Source organism: Tenrec ecaudatus, chromosome 4 (assembly GCF_050624435.1).
Source record: "Tenrec ecaudatus isolate mTenEca1 chromosome 4, mTenEca1.hap1, whole genome shotgun sequence".
Classification (NCBI taxonomy): Eukaryota; Metazoa; Chordata; class Mammalia; order Afrosoricida; family Tenrecidae; genus Tenrec; species Tenrec ecaudatus.
The window spans coordinates 137,381,501-137,403,589 of NC_134533.1; the positions used below are offsets into that span (position 1 = coordinate 137,381,501).

Consider the following 22,089-nt stretch of genomic DNA (forward strand, 5'->3'; position numbering starts at 1 on the left):
TTGACTGCAGCTTCCATGAGCTTGGATCGCGGATCTAATAAGCAAGGTGAAATCCTTGACAACTTCAGTCCTTTCTCAGTTTATCATGATGTCTGTACTGGTCCATTGTGAAGATTTTTGGTTCTCTTTACATTAAAATGTAATCCATTTTGAAGGCTGCAATTCATATATAATTTTAATCCATCATCAATACTTTTGAATCTAGAAATTTAAGAAGTCTCCAGCAGTATACAGGCTAATAATCTGTTGTGTACCACAGACTCGCATTGGCTAAATTTTAGAAGTAGATTACCATACCTTTCTTCCTGGTCTTAGTATAGAAGCAATGCTAAAACCTAACTCTCTGGGTATTTGAAATACTGCTGGTATAGCTACCAGATTTAAGACAACATACAAACCACTACAGTACTACTACCAACTGAAAGGTAGTGGTAAAGCCATACAAAGGATGCATAATGGAGGTGGGACAGAATGGAGTCTCCCAACAACATAGCCATATGCACGAGCATGCCTAATTAGGCATAGCACATAAAGCTATAAATTATTTAAATAGTTCTGGGAACATTTTTAATATATTCAAAGTCATTTTTACAATGTACTCAATATATTTTCACCAGAAATACCAGAACTTAAAATTTATCCTAAGGGGACAATCAGTCCAATGAACTAGTAGATCAAGTGAACACAAGTCTCTGTGACTCTGAGACCAGAAGAAAAAGATGGTGGCCAGCTATCACTTCTAATTGCTCTGAAAGAAATCACATGAGAAAGTCCTAGAAAGAGTTGGCAAAAAATGTAGAACAAAACTCAAAATCATAAAAAAGGCTTACTGCTCTGATAGACACTGGTGGAATCCCCAAGACTACTGTCCATAGTCACCCTTCAGATCTGGAACCGAACTCACTTCCATGGCTAACAATCACCAGGTCTATAGGCAAACAATGGCATTAGGCAGGGAGCCACTTTAAATAATCAACCATTGGAGATCAGGAGGGTAGCATTTACTCAAGACAAAGCACAGAAGAGTTGGGAAAGAAGGAGGAAGTAGAAACAGGACAATAAAGAGAAAGTAGGATAAGTGTTGTTACATTGTGGAGAGTGCAATAAATGACATGAGACAAAATGTGTATGAATTGTTGGACAGAAAATGAATTTTACTTGTTAGCATACATCTAATTCACAATGCAATGTTAGAAAAGAATGAAAATTCACCATTTTTGTAAACTTATATTTATAGGAGAGATACATCATCCCTGAACATTTTTATTTTTTCAAGGAAGCCCATAAATTTTCAGAGTAATTCATTCAGTGAATTGGCCTCTAATTATTTTAATATCATATTAAGTTGTGAGGTGCCCATCTAAGAATATGGATCATTTGTCATCTGGGGTCTGTCTACCAGCTTGTTTTTGTGTTCCTTCTAAATGATAGAATCCTTTCTCTTACAATTATTCTTGAACTTGGTTCTCATTAATTTTTAATTACTTGTTTGACTATTGTTTTTTAATATACCATTGCTCATTGGTTAATTCTATATTGTTTTTAAAAAAATCTAAAAACTCATACCAGTGAAGTGAGCAGGGGTTAAATAAAGTTTAACTTACTCCCCAGATGCAATTTCTTAAATCTTAGCATTTTATTGAAGTTTTAATTTTATAATTTAAAACTATTTACAAGCATACTTATTTTTGTGTTGATAGAGATTAGGCTAACCTCTCAAGATTTTTAAACTTAATTCCTCAAGTCTATAAAATGTTCATTCTGTCTTGTCTGGCTTTGAATCTTTGGTCTTGAGTAGCGTGTGCATCCTTTCCCACTTTTGAAATGGTTTCTATCCTCTGCCTCAAGTTTTAAAATAGCTGTCCAATTTTAGCATTTTAACGCTCAGAAAAGCTGCAAATTTCCAGTCCTTGTATTGTCCTTGCATTCCAAATGATAAACAAACCTAGGGTTCTATTCTTTTTAAAAATTTTAAATATTTATTTGAATCATTTTATTGGGGGCTCATACAACTCTTATCACAATCCATACATGCATCCATTGTGTCAAGCACATTTGTACATTTGTTGCCATCATCATTCTCAAAACATTTGATTTCTGCTTGAGCCCTTGGTATCAGCTCCTCATTTTTTTTCTCTTCCCTCCCTACTTACCCCTCCCTCAGAAGCCCTTGATAATTAATAAATTATCATTATTTTGTCATATCTTACTTGCTTATTCAAGTTTATCATGTTTATCATTTGTTAACTACGTAAATAGTTTTTATTTTTCCATAATAAACCAAAAGCAGCACCATTTTTCTCCAGTGGAGTAGTGGGTAGACTCAAGCCACCGACTTTATCCAATGGTACCAACAGGCTCATGCTCAGGCTTACACCAAACAAAACATATTTAAACCTGTGTCTGCAATCAGTGGATGGCTGCAGACAAGTTCTCTCCACCGCACACTTGTCTTAGACTTTTCAGGATGCTTTCAAAAAAGGTCCAATTAAAATAATGGCTTCCAAGGTGTTCAACGAACTCAACATAGAGAGGTCAGCTAGTCGGTTCTAGTGGCTGTTTGCTGGGATTCCCAACAGGGACATCTGATGGACTTTCTCAAAGGACACAGATGATGACCGGAGATTATTAGGAAAAAGTTTTAAGGAAATGGAAAGCTGCATCAGTGAGAAAAAGGCCTGATGGAATATTTTTCTGTAGTGAAAATTCTCCCGTTCTTTCTTTGAGCGTAGCGAGGGCTGTCCTATGAAGATGTCATTGGGAAATCTTACCCCATCTGCTCTACAACTCTGATCTTGACTCTAGCCTTCTCTTTGTTCCCAAGACTCAAAGAACATTAAAAGGGACACCACTGAGACCCTTTATAATGCCAATCAACATCGCTGTTTTGATCTGGTGTCAAATATTTTCCTGAGAATTCGTCCACACTGAAAGAGCCAAGATTAATTTTTTCCCATTTATTTTACAAGGCCAAAAAATCAAAACCCACTGCTGCCAAATCAATTGTAACTCATAGTGACTCTATCTGCTAAGCAAGCTTTCCTAAAAATGACCAATATGAAGTCAATACTATAAATAACATTCACCTCAAATGAGCAAAAAATGTCCCAATTGCCTGGCTACCCTAAGAACCACAAAAGCATCCATCAGACATGCTTATTAAGAGCTAACCTAGGTGTGAAGTGATATTGGTTTGAAACTAATATTTTGGACCTCTTAAATATTTGAAGCATAACACTCTCCTGTAAAAACAAAGAAGTTCAAAATATAATAATATATAGTTATCTTAACCTTGGGTTGTTTGTTTGTTTTGCCTCAGTCTTTCCAAGTATTGACTATTTTATTACTTCTAAATCTGCTTGTGCTCTTAACTAATAATCCACCTCACTTAGATTTCTAGCCTTTGCATGATCTACTCCTGGCCATTTCCCCACACTCAGTCCACTTCTTTTTTCCTTCTTTCTGACATTAGACATGCTCCCCATCTTTTACTTAGCTTAGTGTTGCAATGTATTCTATATTGTGTATATTGGGAAAATCTAGGAAAATCATTAATGACACTATTTCTATTCCAACAGTAGAAATAGTATTAGGCAGGAAGGACCTGGTAGACTAAGAGTCTATGGGAAATATGTTCATTGTTGAATGAACAGACACAGAGAAGGTGTTCCTAGACTTGAATAACCAGTGCTCTTTATTCACCCACTCAAATGGCAAATACAAATTGAGCACCTAATCACTATACCATTAGGGACACAGAAACAAATGTGATAGCATTCAGATTTTTTAACCTCCAAAGCTGTAACTGGTGTATTTTCTAAATTTCTCAATATAATTGATCGAGTTTTTCTTAATCCTTTTACAAAAGAGTAAACAATATAAGCTCAATTGACCTCTAAATGAATCATTTTAAGTTCTGAGGTTCTTGGAACAAACTCCACATATATACAGGAGCTTCGAATAATTCATAGACAAGTCATATGGAAAGAAAATGAAATTTTCCCATGAACGTTTTGAAGTCCCCTCATACATACACGTAAGAAATACTCTGGCAAAGCAGAGAATAGAGAAGGCTCTCCATCCTGCATGGGGCACCACCGAGGTTCATCGTCATCACCAGCTGTGATCAATCACATTCCTGTGCAGTTGGGTAGCAGCTTGAAGTTGACTTCTTGAGTATTCATGGGCTGCTAGAGTTGACAAGACCCCTCTACATCTATTCATTTCAAAGTCCCAATGTGTGGTCCCTACTAAAGCTGGTTAACTGTATCCATTCATGCATTCAATAAATATGTATTAATTGTCAGGGATAAACATGAATATTCAGACAGACAGCAATAAGAATTATCCTCTTAAGGGAAAAAAAAGAATTGTTCTCTTTCAGGACTACACTTAATGCAATGCTTATCAAGTTCAACTGAAAGTGCATGAAAATTTTAATTAAAACAGCTATTTTTCAGCATTCTGTGATGCTCTCCTTTCTGACATGATTGCTGAAGACAAAATGGGTGCATAAGCAAATGTGGTGAAGAGAGCTTGTGCCCGGCTACCAAAAGATACAGCGTCTGGGGTCTTTAAGGCTTAAAGATAAACAAGCAGTCATCTAGCTGAGAAGCAACATAGCCCACATAGAAGAAGCACACCAGCCTATGTGATCATGAGGTGTCAATGGGATTAGGTATCAGGCATGAAAGGCCCAGGACAAAAAATCTTATCAATGTGAATGAGGGGAAAGGACGGAGTGGAGACCCAAAGCTGATCTGTAGACAATTGGATATCCCCTCAGAGAAGGGTTACAAGGAAGAAACAAGCCAGTCGGGGTGCAGTATAGCACCTACAAAACATACAACTTCCCTCTAGTTCTTTAATGCTTCCTCCCCACCACCACCCACCACTATCATGACCCCAATTCTACCTTACAAATCCGGTAGACTAGAGCATGTACACTGGTACAGATAAGAGCTGGAAACAAAGGGAATCCAGGATAGACAAATCCCTCAGGACCAATGAGAGTAGCGATACCAGGAGGATAGGGGGTTGGTGGAAGAGAAACAGGGAACCGATCACAATGATCAACATATAACCACCACCTCCCCCAGAGGGATGAACAACATAAAAGTGGGTGAAGGGAGACAGTGGATGATGTAAGATATGAAAATAACAAAAATTTATAATTTATCAAGGGTTCATGAGCTAGGGAGGGTGGGAAGAGAGGGAATAAAAATGAGGAGATAATACCAAGGGCTCAAGTAGAAAGAAAATATTTTGAAAATGATGATGGCAACATATGTACAAAAGTGCTTGACACATGGATGGATGGATGGATGGATGAATGGAGGGAGGGATTGTGAAAAGAGCTGTAAGAGACCCCAGTAAAATGATATTTTTAAAACTTCAGTTACTTTGGTAAATATCCTGAAACAAATCTTTTGATTATGTTCTCCTTACCAAGTTTGAATCATCTCTAGTTATTATGCCATTTGAATAGGAATTTAAAGTGCCTCTTTGTAAACTACATGCCACTTGCTGTGTCACTCAGCACATATCACATAAAACTTCAGGTTGGAAGTTTAGACAAACTGTCCTCAAAGGACTGCAGCATATGAAAGAAAGGGCAGTGTGAGGAGAAGGTCCAAGACGCTTGTGTCTGTACAGCATAAATGTGTGCAAGAGAGAGCAAAAATGAGGAAGAGTCATTTTGGGAACAAAGATAAACAAAAGTTCTTACATGTCAGTGTGTGAAGACGTCAGGCTGTGGAAGAATGTTACCCTTCTCATTTAAACAAAGTGGAAGGCAGAGGGGTGTGTGGCATCACAGGAGAGATCCAAACCAGGACACCCAGGTGAAAATGTCAACAAAGACTTTGGGAAGTCAGAAATGCACAGAGACTAAAAAGGAAGGGTTGGAACGAGTCTGGAAGGCAGAAGTTTGCCCAGTCGATAAAGCCGTTGGCGCCACAGCTCCGACTTTCACTGTTTTGTGTCTGGAATTTAACAATGGATGCGCCTCTATCCAAATGTTCCTTATCTGACTTGTGTAACTAAATGAATGAGTGTGCAAAGTTAATCAGAAATGTTCGTTAAATGGTGAGGTCAGCGGGAGAGAACGAGCGAGAGAAAACCAGGTCTCTGCATACAAGTATCTGCCACCAAAGTTCTTTTTATTATCCTGGACTAACACTAGACAGGGGGAGTCCAAGCACTCAGAGTCATCAGCGTGGGAGAGGTGGGCATGGCCCAGGCAAAGAAGGGCAGCATGTGAACTGCGCCTTGCCTCCTCTGTGTGTGCACAACTCTACCAGGTGGGCGCACCAATGGGTCCGGCCCTACCTTCGCTCGTACAAGCCGTTCCCTTACCGCAGCCTATCCTAGGGACAGAGAAATCTCTGCTCCTTTGTTAGTCCATCAGCGCATTACATTCCCTAGCCACACTCATTTGTTTCAGAATAAGGTTTTGGCTAATCAGTGCCAAGCCAGACAGGAAGGGTTTGTGGAGCTTACCGGAGTGAGCATCCTGCTCACACACAGGAGGAAGTAATTGATCAGAGCACCAGCCACCAACTTGCTCCCACAAAGACAGGGCAATGCTGAGAAATAAACCCAACACAACACAGCAGGGAGCAAAGTGAAGGGAAAACAACTCCTGCCAAGTTGAGTGCTGAGCCTGCCAGGTAACCCCCGTAAGACAGCAGTGTGTTTAAAGCAATGCTTTCCACAGGGGGCTGCCTTAAACTGGGTTTCCATTGCTCACAACAAAAGACTCCAACTGATATACGGAGAGCTGTAACACTAGTACTAGACATAAATTGGAACGCAACTATAATAGACATAATTCACCCAAAGAAAATGGGGGAGGGGTCAGTTCCACAAAGGAGAAAGAATACTTCTAAATTGAGAAGTATTAAACCATAATTACATATTTCTGAATAGATTTTACCATGTACACTTGGAGCATTACTTTTGTCATAGCTTGTATTTTGCCACCACTTTATCTAATCTTGAACTACAGACTGCTCAGCTATGGCTGACGCCCCATCAGCAATGCAGAGGATGACATTCATAGGTCAAAAGTCTCCAGGCCTATACCTTGCTCCTTTTACTTGTTTACCTCTTTCCTTCATCCAGAATCTTCCCATGCCTCTCGGAAGTTCATGTCTAGTTAAAAACCAGAAGCCAAGCCGTAGCATATGATGGGGATGGGCATCGTTGGAAGAGTACAGAGGCGGAGCAAGGGCTGGGGATATGGCTATAATGGAAAAATGGGGCTTCGAGCCAGGTCTTCTCAGTTCAATTATAACAGAGACGGTAAAATACACCAAAAATGTGAACGGATCAGAATAATAGGAGTGACAAAATTATTGGTCAAAGCCCTGCTAGCAACTTAATTTCCCTCTTAGAAAACAATGGCTGTGTGAGCTGCATAGCAACCAACTCTTCTTGTTTGTGGAAATTTGAGCCAGTGCCCTGCCCAAAGGTGGCAATCAAGGCAGTCGACCGTGCCATTTCAATTGTATGTCCTGTCAAGAATCCAATCTCTTGCAGCAGGCTTCTGAAAGAGGTCACTACACCTTTTCTAAATCTCCCCTTCCAGGGCCCTGACCCATTTTCCCAGTCCCCATTACCAGTGCAGGCCACCCAGGTGCCACACACTCAGGTCTGTTCCAGGCGCACTTAAACAGCCATGACTGAACTGGTTCAGATGGATTCAAAACCCAGTAAAAACATTCAACACCAACAAACCATTAAGACCAGGAAATTATAAATGCATTACAGGTAAGGAGAAAAGTAACTTAGCAAATTCTTAAGAAAAAAAAATGTCTAAGAATCTTCAGGTCTGTTAAAGACCCCAGTAAGCACAGGCACATATGAGTATCAATTCTCTTTAAGTTAGTTCAATTTCCAAAGAATTAGTCACTCTAGACCTCAGTATGATCACATTATCATTGCTTTACAGCATGGTAATGTCTTCCAAAATACAAGGAAACCAGAGAGATACATGGTAAACAGGGATTCTGAAATGAATGAGGCTGAAAATAAGATTTAAGAACACTAACAAACACATAATTCTTCATTCATTTTTGGAATAGCATTTTTATCTTTGAGCAAATATTCAATAATAGTTATGGCTTCTCAAAGACATTCATCTGAAAGAAAGTTTAAGTAGAAACATTAGAAATGAGCAGGTTTTTCAAATAAAATTTATTTGCTGCTTTTATTCTTGTTTTACACTAACAGCTTGTAAAGATTTCAGATGTCACTTCTAATACTTTAAAATTATGGCATACACCTAGTTATTTTCTATCTTAAGATTCCAGAGGAAGAAAATATTCTATAAATTGATGTCTCTGACAACTGAATTTTCTCTTATGTTCCCTTCACTACATTCGAGGCAATTTACGCCACCAAATTACCACCTCAACAACTTTAGTGAAACCTCTGTCTCTAGAAGGAGCCCAGGCTGTGCAGTGGTTGAGCACTCACCTGCTAATCAGAAAGTCAACAGCTCTTTAAGACCCCAGATGCTATATCTTTTGATAGCCAGGCACCATCAGCTTCCTTCACATTTGCTTATGCACCCGTTTGTCTTCAGCGACCCTAGCGAGGAAGTGAGCACACAATGATATGATTTTTTGTTCTTTGATGCCTGATAACTGATCCCTGCTTCTTCCATGTGGGTTTTGTTGCTTCTCAGCTCAATGGCTGCCTGTTTACCTTCAAGTCTTTAAGATCCTAGGCATTATATAAACAAGTGGCCATCTAGCCGGGAAGCAACAAAGCCCACATGGAAGAAGCACACCAGCCTGTGTGATCACGAGGTGTTGAAAGGATCAGGTATCAGGCATCAAAGAACAAAAAATCATATCATTGTGAATGAGAGGGAGTACAGAGTGGGAACCTGAGATAGGCAACTGGGCATCCACTTACAGAAGGGTAGCGGGGATGAGATGAGTCAGTCAGGGTGCAGTGTAGCAACGATTAAACATACAACTTTCCTCTAGTTCCTAAATGCTTCCTCTCCCCCCCCCCCCCATCATGATCCCAATTCTACCTTAAAAATCTGGCTAGGCCAGAGGATGTACATTGGTATAGATAGGAACTGGAAACACGGGGAATCCAGGGTGGATGATCCCTTTTCAGGACCAGTGGTGTGAGTGGAGATACCAGGAGAGTGGAGGGAGGGTAGGGTGGAAAGGGAGAACTGATTACAGGGATCTACATATAACCTCCTCCCTAGGGGACAGACAACAGAAAAGTGAGTGAAGGGAGACATCGGACAGTGTAAGATAGGACAAAGTAATAATTTATAAATTATCAAGGGTTCATGAGGGAGGGGGGAGCAGGGAGGGAAGGGAAAATGAGGAGCTGATGCCAAGGGCTTAAGCGATGAGCAAATGTTTTGAGAACGATGAGGACAATGAATGTACAAATGTGCTTTACACAACGGATGTATGTATGGATTGTGATAAGCGTTGTATAAAATGATTTAAACAAGGAGAGAGCCACCAGTTCAAACTCACCAGTCTTTCTGCAGAGGCAGGATGTGGCAATCCACTTCCAGATTACAGCCTTGAAGACCCTCTGAGACACGTCCACTCTACCCTATGGGGTTGTTCTGAGTCAGAATTGACTCAAAGGCAATGCGCTGTCTCTAGACCTTAACCCTTTCCTGTTGACAACCCTTACTTCCCCGAACACCCGACAGGCTTTCACTTCTCCTAAGGCCTCTTCCTTCTTGTCCTATCACTTTTCATCATGCCATTTAGGATCTTATGAAACTATTCTTCTGCTTCCATATCCTCAATGAACAGCTCAAAGTACACAATGAATTCTTCTTCTTCACTGGCTTCACTTTATTACAGCACATGTTCACTGAGAACGTCTAAATCAGGGCTCCTCAAACTTTGTAAACGGGGCCAGTTCACTGTCCCTCAGACCTGTTGGAGGGCCGAACTATAGCTTTAAAAAAAAAACAAAAAAACAACTAAGAACAAATTCCTAAGCACACTGCACATATCTTATTTTGAAGTAAAAAAAAACAAAACGAGGCAAAATCACCCGGGGGGGGGGGTGGGGAAATAAATGTCCTCGGCAGGCTGCATGTGACCCGTGGGCCATAGTTTGAGGGCTCCTGGTCTAAAGCGTTACAGACCTGGCTCTCAGAAAGGTTACAATTTAATAAGAGAACCAACAAATGACAGCAATGGTAAACAAGTGAGAAGCCCTCGTCTGCCACGGACATTACTCACCAATCCTGGACCCTTTTCACTGGCTGGACTTCCTCTACTCAAAAGGGCTCTCACCTCAGTCCTTATTAGAGACCAGCCCTCCAAATGACCCAGAAGACTACCCTCCGCACCACAGGACAAGCTAGGCTGAAAGATACAGGGTAGAAACAACCTTTTCACCAGCAGGGAAGACTTTAGAGAGGTAAATCATTGGACATGAAACTTGAAAAGCTAATAGTCAAAGATGCAAATGCCATATGACAGAAAACCTTAGTGGGTTCCCTACTCATGGTCTGATAAAATGAAGTTCTCAATGAAGTATATGTATCATTACATCACATTGTCAACTTGCAATTTTTTAGTTCATTGATGGGGTGGATATAATAAAAGAACTTCAAAACATGTGGAAAACAGGCTTAGAAGATATGGACAACCCTTTTTGCTATGATTGAACTATTGAACTGTATGTCACTTATGTCCAATAACACTTTTTACAACTTAAGTTTTTTTTAAAGGTTATGGGATTTTTTACAAACTATTTGAAAGCTTCTCAAATCTTATATTTTTCTATACTTCTATACTTTAAGAGTAATAAAATACACTTAAAATTATAGTACGATGTGATACAATACAAATACATTGTTACCAATTTTAACCTCATGCTGACAATAATGGTGCTTGTCCATTCCACTCCTTTGACACTCTAAGTTTCTTTTACTCTCTTTCCCTCCAGGTTATTTTCATCTCTGGCATATGGAAGGAGCCTCTCCTGTCTCTACACCAAGAGCTCGGCTGAGGTAGTAGGTTAAGCATTGGACTGCGAGCTCTCAGGTCAGCAGTTCACACAAACCAGTTACTCTTCAAGAGAAAAATGAAAGAAAGTTTCACTCTGTCCTACAGGGTTGCTATGAGTCAGAAGCAAGTCAAAGGTAGTGAGTTTGGTTTGGGGTCTATTCTCAGAAAGGATCCTTGGTGGTGCAAGCACTCACCGCAAGGTTGGCAGTTTGAGTTCGTCAGCCGCTCTGCATAAGAAAGATGTGGGGTCTGCTTCTGTACAGATTTATGCCCTTGGGAAGCCACTGAAAGAGCTCTCCCTGTCCTACTGGGTTCTTCTTAATTGGGAGGACTTGCCGGCAACAGCTTTATTTTCAGATAAGAGATAGCATCTTCACGTCAAGCCACACTTCCTTAGAATCTAAGGAGGACTTTTGTGATTTCTCAGGCCTCTTTGCTTCCTCCATGTCCTCGTACCTACTGACAGTGGAAACATTAATTTACCTACTTGGTATCTGTACCGATTGAGGTAAAATGGATTCTGGCAAAATCTGTCACAAAAGGGATGCACTGAAAGGGCATGGCAGAGTTGGCCCACAGAATCAAGGGAGGGGTAAACCAGCAGACTTTTGGAAGAACAGAAACGTGCCACTTCAGAGCACCTACTCTGCTGGCTCCAGACACCTCGGCCACTGATAGTGACCAGGTAATTGTTAGCATGCTGAATCCGTGTGGTGTGTCCATATGCCCATCCTGGAGGTCAGAGGTTACCAGGAAGAAAAGACCTACAGCTGCAGATTATCTCTTTGTGCTGAGCTCATTTGCTTTCTGTACAGGACCTATGTTTGCATGAAACAAGACAACGGTTTAAATCTGACTCCTAAGCAAATAACAGCATGCCATCCTGTGAGTCTTCTCCTGACTTGAACTCATCTCAGCCAATCAAAAATGTTTGAAGGTCAAATAAACATGTTTTATAAAATCTCTCCCAAATCTCTCACTTAAAGCAACCCCCACCAAAAAAAAAAAACACAAAACCAAAACACCTAACACCCTATCATGATAGTCCAATCACGACAGTGAGGCTTTCCCTAGTCCTTCAACAATAGTGAGTGCTCATGAGTGCTCACCAGAGGCCAAACACTGATGTCAGCATCAGAATACCTCGGAGATACTGCCAAGTCAGTTCCAGGCCACCACAATAAAGCCAACACTGCAAAAAGAGAAAGTCACACGGGCTTTCTGTTATCCAGTGGATAAAAAAGTTGTATTTACACCATAGTGCAGGCAACAAAGTATCAAGCAGCCTTAAGGAAATGTTTGAAATATTGTATGAATTACCAAAACATGACAAAAAGCGAGCACATGCTGTTGGAGAAATGGTCTGATGAACGTGGTTCATGCAGAATTGCCACAAAACTTCCATTTGTAAAATCACATTATCTGCAAAGCAAAGTGAATAAAATGTGGGATATCTGCACTGCCTATATTGCCTGATTTGGTTCTCACAACAAATCTATGAAGTTGGTTGAGGTAGTTAATTTATTGTGCCAACCTGACCGATAAACACATGTGGGGTTAATTGAAGGGTGGAGGGATAAATGGCTCCGTGAGCCTCGCCTTTCTAGTTCTAGTTCTAGTTCTCGGGTCTCTTGCTTTGTGATGGTCGGACCAGGGTGGAGCTGCCTTAGCCAGTTCCCTGCTTCAGCTGGCGGGGGTCACTTGCTGCAAGACATCCCTGAAGAGAAGCCTCATGGACCTACCCCCATGCAGCCCTGGGTGCTGGAGCAGCCATGTGGACACCACTGCCAGCACTGAAATCTTACACATTCACAGACTCAGCTTTCCTCCTGCTTTCCTCGGCGTCATTGTGTCTGTTTTGTGAGATGGAGGAGGACTTTGTAGATTGCTGTTGGACATATGGGTTAATGAGTTAATGTTGGACTTGTGGGCTTGGGCAGTACTGGGTTGGGATGTTTTCTTGATGTGCATTTAGCCTTTATATAAAACTCTCTTATACATGAATTTCTGTGGATTTATTTCTCTAAAGTACCCAGACTAGCACATTGGTATTATGACAATCCCCATTTTACAGTTAAAGAAAATGAGGTCAAAAGCTTCCCAGTAAATGGCAGAGCTGTGATTTGAAGCCAGAAACTGTCATATTCAAACAATTATACATATCCTTCATAACAGTGGTCTTCATATATTGCATTCCATGCCTATAACTTAAATTATACACTGTGATCTTTTTCTGCTAAAAGGTACCTCAAAATAGTGAAAGCATACAATCTGTCTACTAGGAATTCAGGGAGTGAATGGATGGATTTAAATGAGCTTAGTGAGAAAACACAAACTCAGGGAATGAATGGAAGGATTTCAATGAGCTGTGGGGAGAGGGCAAGGATAAGGACTGCATTGTATCACTGTGTGTGTTTGTGTGTTCCAGGAAAAATACTTTTGTTCCTATTTTCTATGCATTATTTAGTCACAGAAATATACAATAGAAAGAAAACTGTACAGATCGTAAATGCCTATGATTATCTCATTCAAAATGAATGCCTCAATACCAACACCAAAGGTATTGTGCATCAGAGAACAGAAAGTTGGGAGTCATTTCCGAGTACTCTGGAATAACCTGGCATTACTTCTTATTTTACAATGCCCTTCCCCAATTCTCCCAGAGAATTTCAACCTCAAAGATTCACAGCAACTCAGTTGAGTGTGTGGTCCAGCTTATGTCCAGGTAGACTGCAAACACTACCCCTGTAAACAAGAATCAGACAAGGATGCCTTTTATCACCACTCCTTGTCAATCTTGTATTGAAGATTTTAGCCATTTCTATAAAGCAAGAATAAGAAATAAAAGGCACCCAAATTGGCAAAGAACAAGAATACTATGTGTATTTGCAGATGATATGGTCCTATATATATAGGAAATCCAAGAAAGTCAACAAGAAAACTACTGAAAATAATATAAGAAATCAGCAATGAATATAAGAGCAGCATACAAAAGTCTGTTGAATTCTTCTACACAAAGAAAACTCTGAAAAAGAAATCAAGAATGGGAAGGGGGAGGGGGAGAATAAGGAGCTGATATCATCAATGACTATATAACCCAGTGGTTCTCAACCTGTGGGTCACGACCCCTTTGGGGGTCCAACAACCCTTTCACAGGGGTGGCTCGATTCACAACAGTAGCAAAATTACAGTTATGAAGTAGTAATGAAAATAATTTAATGGTTAGGGAGTCACCACAACATAAGGAACTGTATTGAAGGGTGCAGCATTAGGAAGGTTGAGAACCACTGATCTAAGCCCACTCGATGAGATCAAACAACAGAATTGTATATGAATGGATAAATTGGATTGCTTAGGATATGGCAAACAAAGCTATTATAGGGAAATAATCATAAGGGGTAGGGGGAGGAAGGAGAGAATAAAGGGGTGCTGATATCAAGGAGTTAAGAAAGAAAGTGGTTTTAAACTGATTGTGGTAGCAATTGTATATTACTGCTTGATGTGATTGAACTATAGAATGTTATGATATCTGTAAGAGCTCCCAATAAAATGATTAATATAAAAAATAAATCAAGAAAACAGTATCATTTACAATAACCACTCAAAAGATGAAGTAGTTAGGAATAAATCTCATTAGAGAAACAAAAGATCAATTCAAAGTAAGCTACAAAACACTACTGCAAGAATCCAAAAAAGACCAACATAAATGGAAGACTATATCATGCTCATGTTTAGGAAACTTAACACACTGGAAATGTCACTACACAATCCCAATCTAGATTCCATCATCATTCTCTTAAAGGGATGGAACACCTAATCATCAACTTTATATGCCAAGGAAAGAAACCCAGACTAAACAAAACACCATTAAAGAAGAAGAACAAAGCTGGAAGTTTCACACTTCCTGATCTCAAAACCTATCACATAGCCACTGTCAACAAAACAGCGTGGTGCTGCACAAGTCGCATGAACTAGTACAGCATAATGGAGAACTCAGAAGTAAATGCATACACCTGTGGACACCTGAGCTTTGAAAACAGGTCAAAACTCAAAAATGGGGAAAAGATAATCTCTTTAATAAATGGTGATGACAAAACTGGATATTCATTGACAGAAAAATAAAACTGGGTCCATTACCTCTCCCCACATACAAAAAATAATTCAAGATGAAGCAAAGGCCTATATGTAAAACCTAAAAATCATCACAGAAATGGGGGGAAATTGAGCGATCCTAATACATGAGATACCATGACCTAATACTATATACCAGGACTGAAAACACTCAAATAGAAAGAAGACGAATTAGGTAAGTGGGATCTCCTAAAAATTAAACATTTATGCATACCAAATGTCAACTGAAAGAGCAAATCAAGAACCTGTAGACTGAGAAAATGTCCTTTCTCTCTACAAGGTTGATTTGGGTCTTTATGGATGCTCAGCAAAGGGCTCACGCCCATTCAGTGGCATCACGAGAGGAAGATCTGGCGACCTGCTTTGATGAATCTTACACCCAAGAAAACTATACGGAGTAATTCCACTATTGAATGGGGTCACTGTGAGTTGAAAATTACTATGGCATCCACCTACAATGCTTAATCCTTTAAGTATATAGAATACAGTTGTAGTAAATGCCTTAATTCTGTTGTTTGTCATTCTAATAGCTATGCCAGTTCCGGATCAGTTTTGATTGCTAAATTTTTTTGGATCTCATTTTTCTACTTAGCATACGGTAATTTTTTATTAGATTAAAACAAAACAGCACCACACTCACTGCCATCGAGTAAATGCTGTCTCATGACTACTACTTCTGAGACTGCCACTCTTACGGGAGTAAAGAGCCCATCTTTCCCCCACAGAGGGATTGGATGAAAGCTACTATATATTTTATTTTCTTGGATTGCTATAGGGTCACTATGAGTCAGAATTGACTTGATGGCAGTGACATATTTTATTCCCATAAATAGCAATCTAAGTTTAAAAGTTGCTACAATATCATAGAAAAATTCAACAAAATCATCAACATGTGACTTTTCTTAATAGGTCTTCAAACTAGGTCTATCCATTTCTGAAGATGGTGTTTCCATCTCAAAGTCTTCCCAGTATTTGCTCTTCGAAGCACACAACATCAGCATGGCAGTTTTGGGTTTTATTTTTAATTGGGGCCCATACAACTCTTACCACAATCCATATATACATCTTATCACAATCCATATATACATCAATTGTGTAAAGCACACTTATACATTAGTTGTGATATTTTTGAAGAATTCAAATTGTATTCCTTTTAAATGTTCTTTGAGTTTTGAGAACTGCAGGAACAAGAGCAGGGCTTGAAGGTGGTTGAGGTAAGGTTCCCAATGAAATTCATGTAGGACAGCCTTTGCTTTTTTTATCACCATGAATTTTTTTGATATTCTCCCCTACCACCCCCACGTCCCACCACCACCTTTTTGAGAACTGGGTAGAGGTTTATGGAGCAGATCTATGTTTCATTCCACGATTCATTTATATTTTATTTCATCTCATTCATTGCAATTCTCTCAATGTAATATCATTTATCCTGCTTCTTCCCTGCATTTCCTGCTTCCATTCCTCCTTTTTTTCAAACCCTCTTAACTTTGTCCTTGGGTAAATGCTGCCTTTTGAATAATAAATAAATACTGCCCTTTGATCTCAAATATTGATTCTATGGTGTTATACCTCACTAGTGTTATTGTTGCCTTTATATACCTATTTTTGGCCACACAGAAGCTTTTAATTTTTTTAAAAAACTTCATAATAAGCCCAAGTGAATGTACTGGGTTCTTCTAGAAACTCCATCAATATTAGCTCTTTGTAATCCTCCAGATCAGTCTCCATAACCAAGTAAGTTGGTCTCTCAGCTCTAAATGTAACTGGCCCAGCAGATTGCTTCAGAAGTCATTGTTTTTATTGCACTTTTTGAAGAAAAAAAAAAGGCGCCCTAATGAGACTAAGGCAAGTGAATTAAATTGTCTTTAACGCTCTACTGATCACAGAGACAAGTTTAAACATGTTTGATCTGGAACCAACTCATTTGTTTATTAGCTGAGACTTCCTACCACTACATTTTTACTTATTTTCATATTTGCGATGTTACTTCTCAGATACAGATAAATTACTTGAAAAAAAATCTCGATCCTCCTAGGTTTCACTTTTAATTTTGGCTAGGCAGAACCAGAGTGATGCTTAGTATAGACATCGTGGTTCTCAACAAGGGATGGTTCTGGGAAGCTGGGGTCTTTGGCAACCGCTACCTGGCGCCTTTTAAGAGTCACAACTGAGGAAGTATTGCTGGCCTCTAGCGAGTTGAGACTAAACATCCTACAACAAATGAAATTCACTAACAACAAAGAAGAACCTCATCTAAACTCAACAATACCAAGATGGAAAAAGTATGGCGGAAAGGCTAATTATTTTCCATCATGCAAGATGCTTCTGAGTACTTTTCTTAAAGGCTTTTAAATTATTACTTTTTCCCAAATTTGGTAGGTGGGCATTATTCTTGACCTTGTGTGACTGCCAGGCACTGCTTCCTTGAATTCTTTTAAATACCATATATATTCGAATATAAGCTGACCCGAGTATAAGCCGAGGTACCTCGTTATTACCTGGGAAACCAGAAAAACTGATTGACTCGAGTATAAGCCTAGAGTGGAAAATGCAGAAACTATTGGTGAGTTACAATAATCAAAACAAATGAAAATAAAATTACTAAAAATTGAGACCTCAGTGGGGTAATGTATTTAAATATTTATTTTAAATAAAAAACATAAGTAAAAGGACAAGTCATTTAACATTAGTAAACCAGCACAATAAGTGGAAAATAGGTTCCACAAAATAATAAGGTATCAACAATGATACCTTAAGAGTACTATTCCCTGAGCTCAATCAGCAACCAAGCTAAAATGTAAAGTTAAAATCCTTATCATCCATATCCCAATGAACAGCTTCAACTGGTGTGAAGTCATCATAGACGCTGTCCTCACTGAGATCGCCGTCATCACCATCACTGCTGTCATTTTCATACAAAGCACAGTCTTCACTGCCATCCATAGCATTACTAATACTACATTTCTGGAAGGCACGTCACACCATGTCTTCTGGAATGTCTTCCCATGCATCTCGAACCCACTTTGCTATTAACTCTATGTCAGGCTTCATGAGATTTCCTCCTTTTGTTAGTCGGGCTTGACCAGATGACATCTATTCATGCCATATCCTTCACACAAGGTCTTTATTTATTTATTTTTTTTTTTTTAGGGGATAGCGCGAACGCAGTCCCCCACTACCACAAATTATGCAGTCGAGTTTCCCACATTTGGGGAAATCGCAGGGGTCAGCACACCCGGAGTGCAATGGGTGAGCCTCGCCCTGGGAAAACCACCTTCGTGATCATGGTATCTCCCCTGCCAGGTAAGGTCTTTAAAAGGCTTATTCAAAGATATATCCAGAGGCTGCAGTACAGATGTAAGCCCACCTGGAATAACGGCTAAAGTAACTTACTAGATTTTGCCAATTTTTTTAATGTCATCCAATACGTGGGTTCTGAACATATCCCAAACAAGTAACAAGGCTTTTTCTTTAAGGCTGCTCCTGGTCGTCAATTCCAAATTTCTTCTAGTCATTTTATTGTTCCATCTTCATCCATCCAGCCTTTAACATGTGCACGCACAGTAATTCTTGGTGGGAAATTGATCTTTTTAGGCAAGGTCTTTCTCTTAAAAATAATGACAGGACACAGTTTAAGTGTTTTTTTTTTTTTCATTTCCTTTGGTTTTGAGAAAAATAGTTTTTTTCTCCTAAACTTGCCACAGTTCTGTTTCTTGGAAGATCAAAAGTCATGGCAGCTTCATCCATATTCCCAATATCTGCCAGGTCATAATTATAAATCTTTCTTTGTTTTATAATAAATGACTGGAATGACATAATTTTTTCTTCAAGGTCTTGTGGCAATTTCTGGGAAATCTTTGTTCTTTGTCTCAAACATAGTAGGCCAAACCTATTCATGAAGCGGGTACACCATCCTGCTGACACAGCAAATTTTTCAATGCCTGGTGCTTTATATTTGTCATCTGCAGCCATTTGTAGAGCACATATGCGGATTCCCATGCATGCTATGCAATAACCATTTTGACGACACTCCATAACCCATTTATGCAATTCACTCTCTAGAGCCCCATTAAAAGACAAACCACAATGAGCTTTGTTAGCTTTTGGAATCTGTTCCTAGGCAGCCTTCATTTTCCACCACTCCTTCACTTGCTTTTCGTCAACACAGAATTCCCTACTTGCAATACTATTATTGCTCTCTTCTGCTTTTGACATAACCTTCATTTTGAAACCAGCCTCATATGACCAGCGTTTTTGTTTTGGTTCAAGAGTATCCATTTCTAATAGGATAAAAAAAAGAAGACTTTGAAAAAGAACTTTCATGGTAATCCTCCCCCCCCCCCCCCAGCCCACCGCAATGTGTTAGCCGGGAGGAGGGGGGAAGTCCGTGCGTGCAGGCAGGCGGGGGAATGCAGGATGTGAATTAACAGAGGCCAGAGGGGAGAGACGGATCACAGCCACAGACACCTTTACCAGTTCAGCTGCCGGTGTAAGTAAGTGAATCACTACAGGTGCTTCTGCGAATTGGAGCAGTCCACGTCATAGGACGTCTCTGATTGGTTAGATGTGAGTAAACAAACATTCAAAGCCCTGTAGTGTCAGCGGGTCTTTGAATGAACAGCGGAGAAATGGCAATCACCCACGAGATAATGGAGGCGCTCCTCCTGTTTCCTTGGAGTGGGGGTCAGCGACAAATTACACCTCGCTGGGGTTCCACTGACCTGTGTATAAACCAAACCCCAGTTTTCTGGCACATTTTTTGTGCTAAAACACTCGGCTTATACACGAGTATATATGGTAGTTCTTTCCCAGGTCCTTTGGCAGTGTCCTCAAACACAAGTGCTGACCTGCTGAGCGGGTGGAGGCATGTCTGCAGAGCTGTGTAGCTCTCTGCGCACCTCTTCAGTAGTTTGCCCGGGACCTGCAGCAGCTGCCTTTGTCACTGCAGAGTCTTCTCAACCCAGAGGTCCACTACTGAGGTGTAGCCTACATGCTTTTACAGCACAATAGTGAGGCAATTCTAGGGCTCACCTTGGTTTTGTTTCTTATCTCCAAGGGCCACTGCCCTTTATTGCCTAGTACTTTTTTTTTTTAACATTTGAAAACTGTCCTTTTATATAAAAAATTTTTAATTATTGTTGTTTCGGGCACTTGGAAAATTGGATTAATTCAAGCCTTGGTATTTCACCTTGGCCTTAAGCAGAAGTCTAAACTGCCCATCCAGTTTTTACATACATATATTTAAATTATGTCACATCCATTATAAAATAACTTCAAATAATACAGAAGTACATGAAGGAATAAGTAAAAGTTGGTCAGTCCTACCTCCACTCTAATCCCAGTTTAGGAGATAATTACTGCAGTATTTAGGAGATAATTACTGCAGCATTTAGGAGATAATTACTGCAGCATGCCTTCTGGACTATTTTCACTTTACAAACATTCATGTATATTTGCACATCTAAATACATGTATGTATAATTTGAATGGGGTTATGTCCTACATTTAAGGCATTAACAGGTTAAATAAAACTATAAAAGCGAATGAGAACAGTGATAAAACATCTCAAATCCATGAAATTACAAAAAATTAAATTGATACTAAAACTAGCACCAAATACTGGAGAGGGCATAGAGAAACTTTACTAGCCCAATTGCTCTCCAAAAGTGGTCTACATGGACAAGGTGAATACGTATACGCTATGTGTTACAATTCCACTTCTAGAAATGTATCTCCAAGAAATCTTATAGAATAAATAGAGGCAAAAGTATAGCATAGTTTATAATACTAAAAAATTGGAAACCTAAATATCCAAAATTAGACTAGATCATTATAGGATGATTGGGCAGGTAATCATCCAATGAAAAGTGTGAAAAACAAACAAACTGCGATTTTAACTCCATTAGAATCAATTTAACTCATAGATACCTTACAGGACAGAGTAGAATGATCTGCCCTTTGGGGTTTCCTAGGTTGTAGAACTTTAGCCTCATTTTTCTCCCACGGAATGGCTGGTGGGTTCAAACTGCTGACTTTGCAGTTAACAGCACAACACAGACCCACTAGGTCACCAAAGATCCTCCTTAATGAAGACTATATAACAATTAGATGAAGTAGATATCTAAAGTGACATGAGAAAATCTTGGGAAAATATGTTGGTTAAAAAAATATATGCAGCTGATGAGAGTTGTATGAGCCCCCAATGAAATGATTATATATATATACACACACACACACTAAGGCAAGGAAAAGACATCAAAGGTATTCATCTGGGGAAGGAAGAGGTGAAACTATCATTATTTGCAGATAATATGATTTTATATATGGAAAATCCCAAAAGCTCCACAAGGGGCGTACTGGAAGCAATAGAGGAATATGGCAGAGTGGCAGGATACAAGAGGTTTATTGGACTGCTACACACATTGGATAAGACCACAGAAGAGATCAAAAATAACATTTCAGAATTTTAAAGAATAAAAGTTATAAACTCTCTACCTAGAAAAAGGCACAGAGACATACATTGACGAGTTTGCAGATGATTCCAGGCCGTTTATGGACATACACTCACGCCCAAACCTTCCACAAGGCTGTAGGTGCCAAATTAGGAATTATTGTCCCAGTGTCTGTTTTTTTAAAGCTCCTGTGGAATGGGGGGCAGGTAGTAAAACATGATTTTTAAAAAATCTATTGTAGAACTTATTCTCAATGTTCTCTACAGCATTCAACATGGTCAGTCAAAAACAATCAGTTAATCAGCAAGGCTTGTGATATAAACTGAGCAATATAATCATAATTTGAGTCCAGTAATAAATGTACAAACAGAATTATACAAGAAGAAAAAGGAGAAAGCAAACATTTCAAATGTGAATAATGAGAAAGTTTTTCCTAAAGGGGTGATGTTAAAACTCGATGGGTCTTGAGAAGTAAGGAAGTTTGT

General features: G+C 39.4%; 1 protein-coding gene and 1 non-coding gene across 2 annotated transcripts in view; both read right to left on the minus strand.

The window, feature by feature from the left end:
* PLS1 (plastin 1) overlaps window positions 1-22,089 on the minus strand; it is a 125,651-nt gene that overhangs the window by 64,506 nt on the left and 39,056 nt on the right. The gene's annotated exons all lie outside the window — the stretch shown is intronic.
* On the minus strand, window positions 18,300-18,463 carry LOC142447482 (U1 spliceosomal RNA). The gene has a single exon (XR_012784181.1). It is a non-coding gene; the product is annotated as a U1 spliceosomal RNA (small nuclear RNA).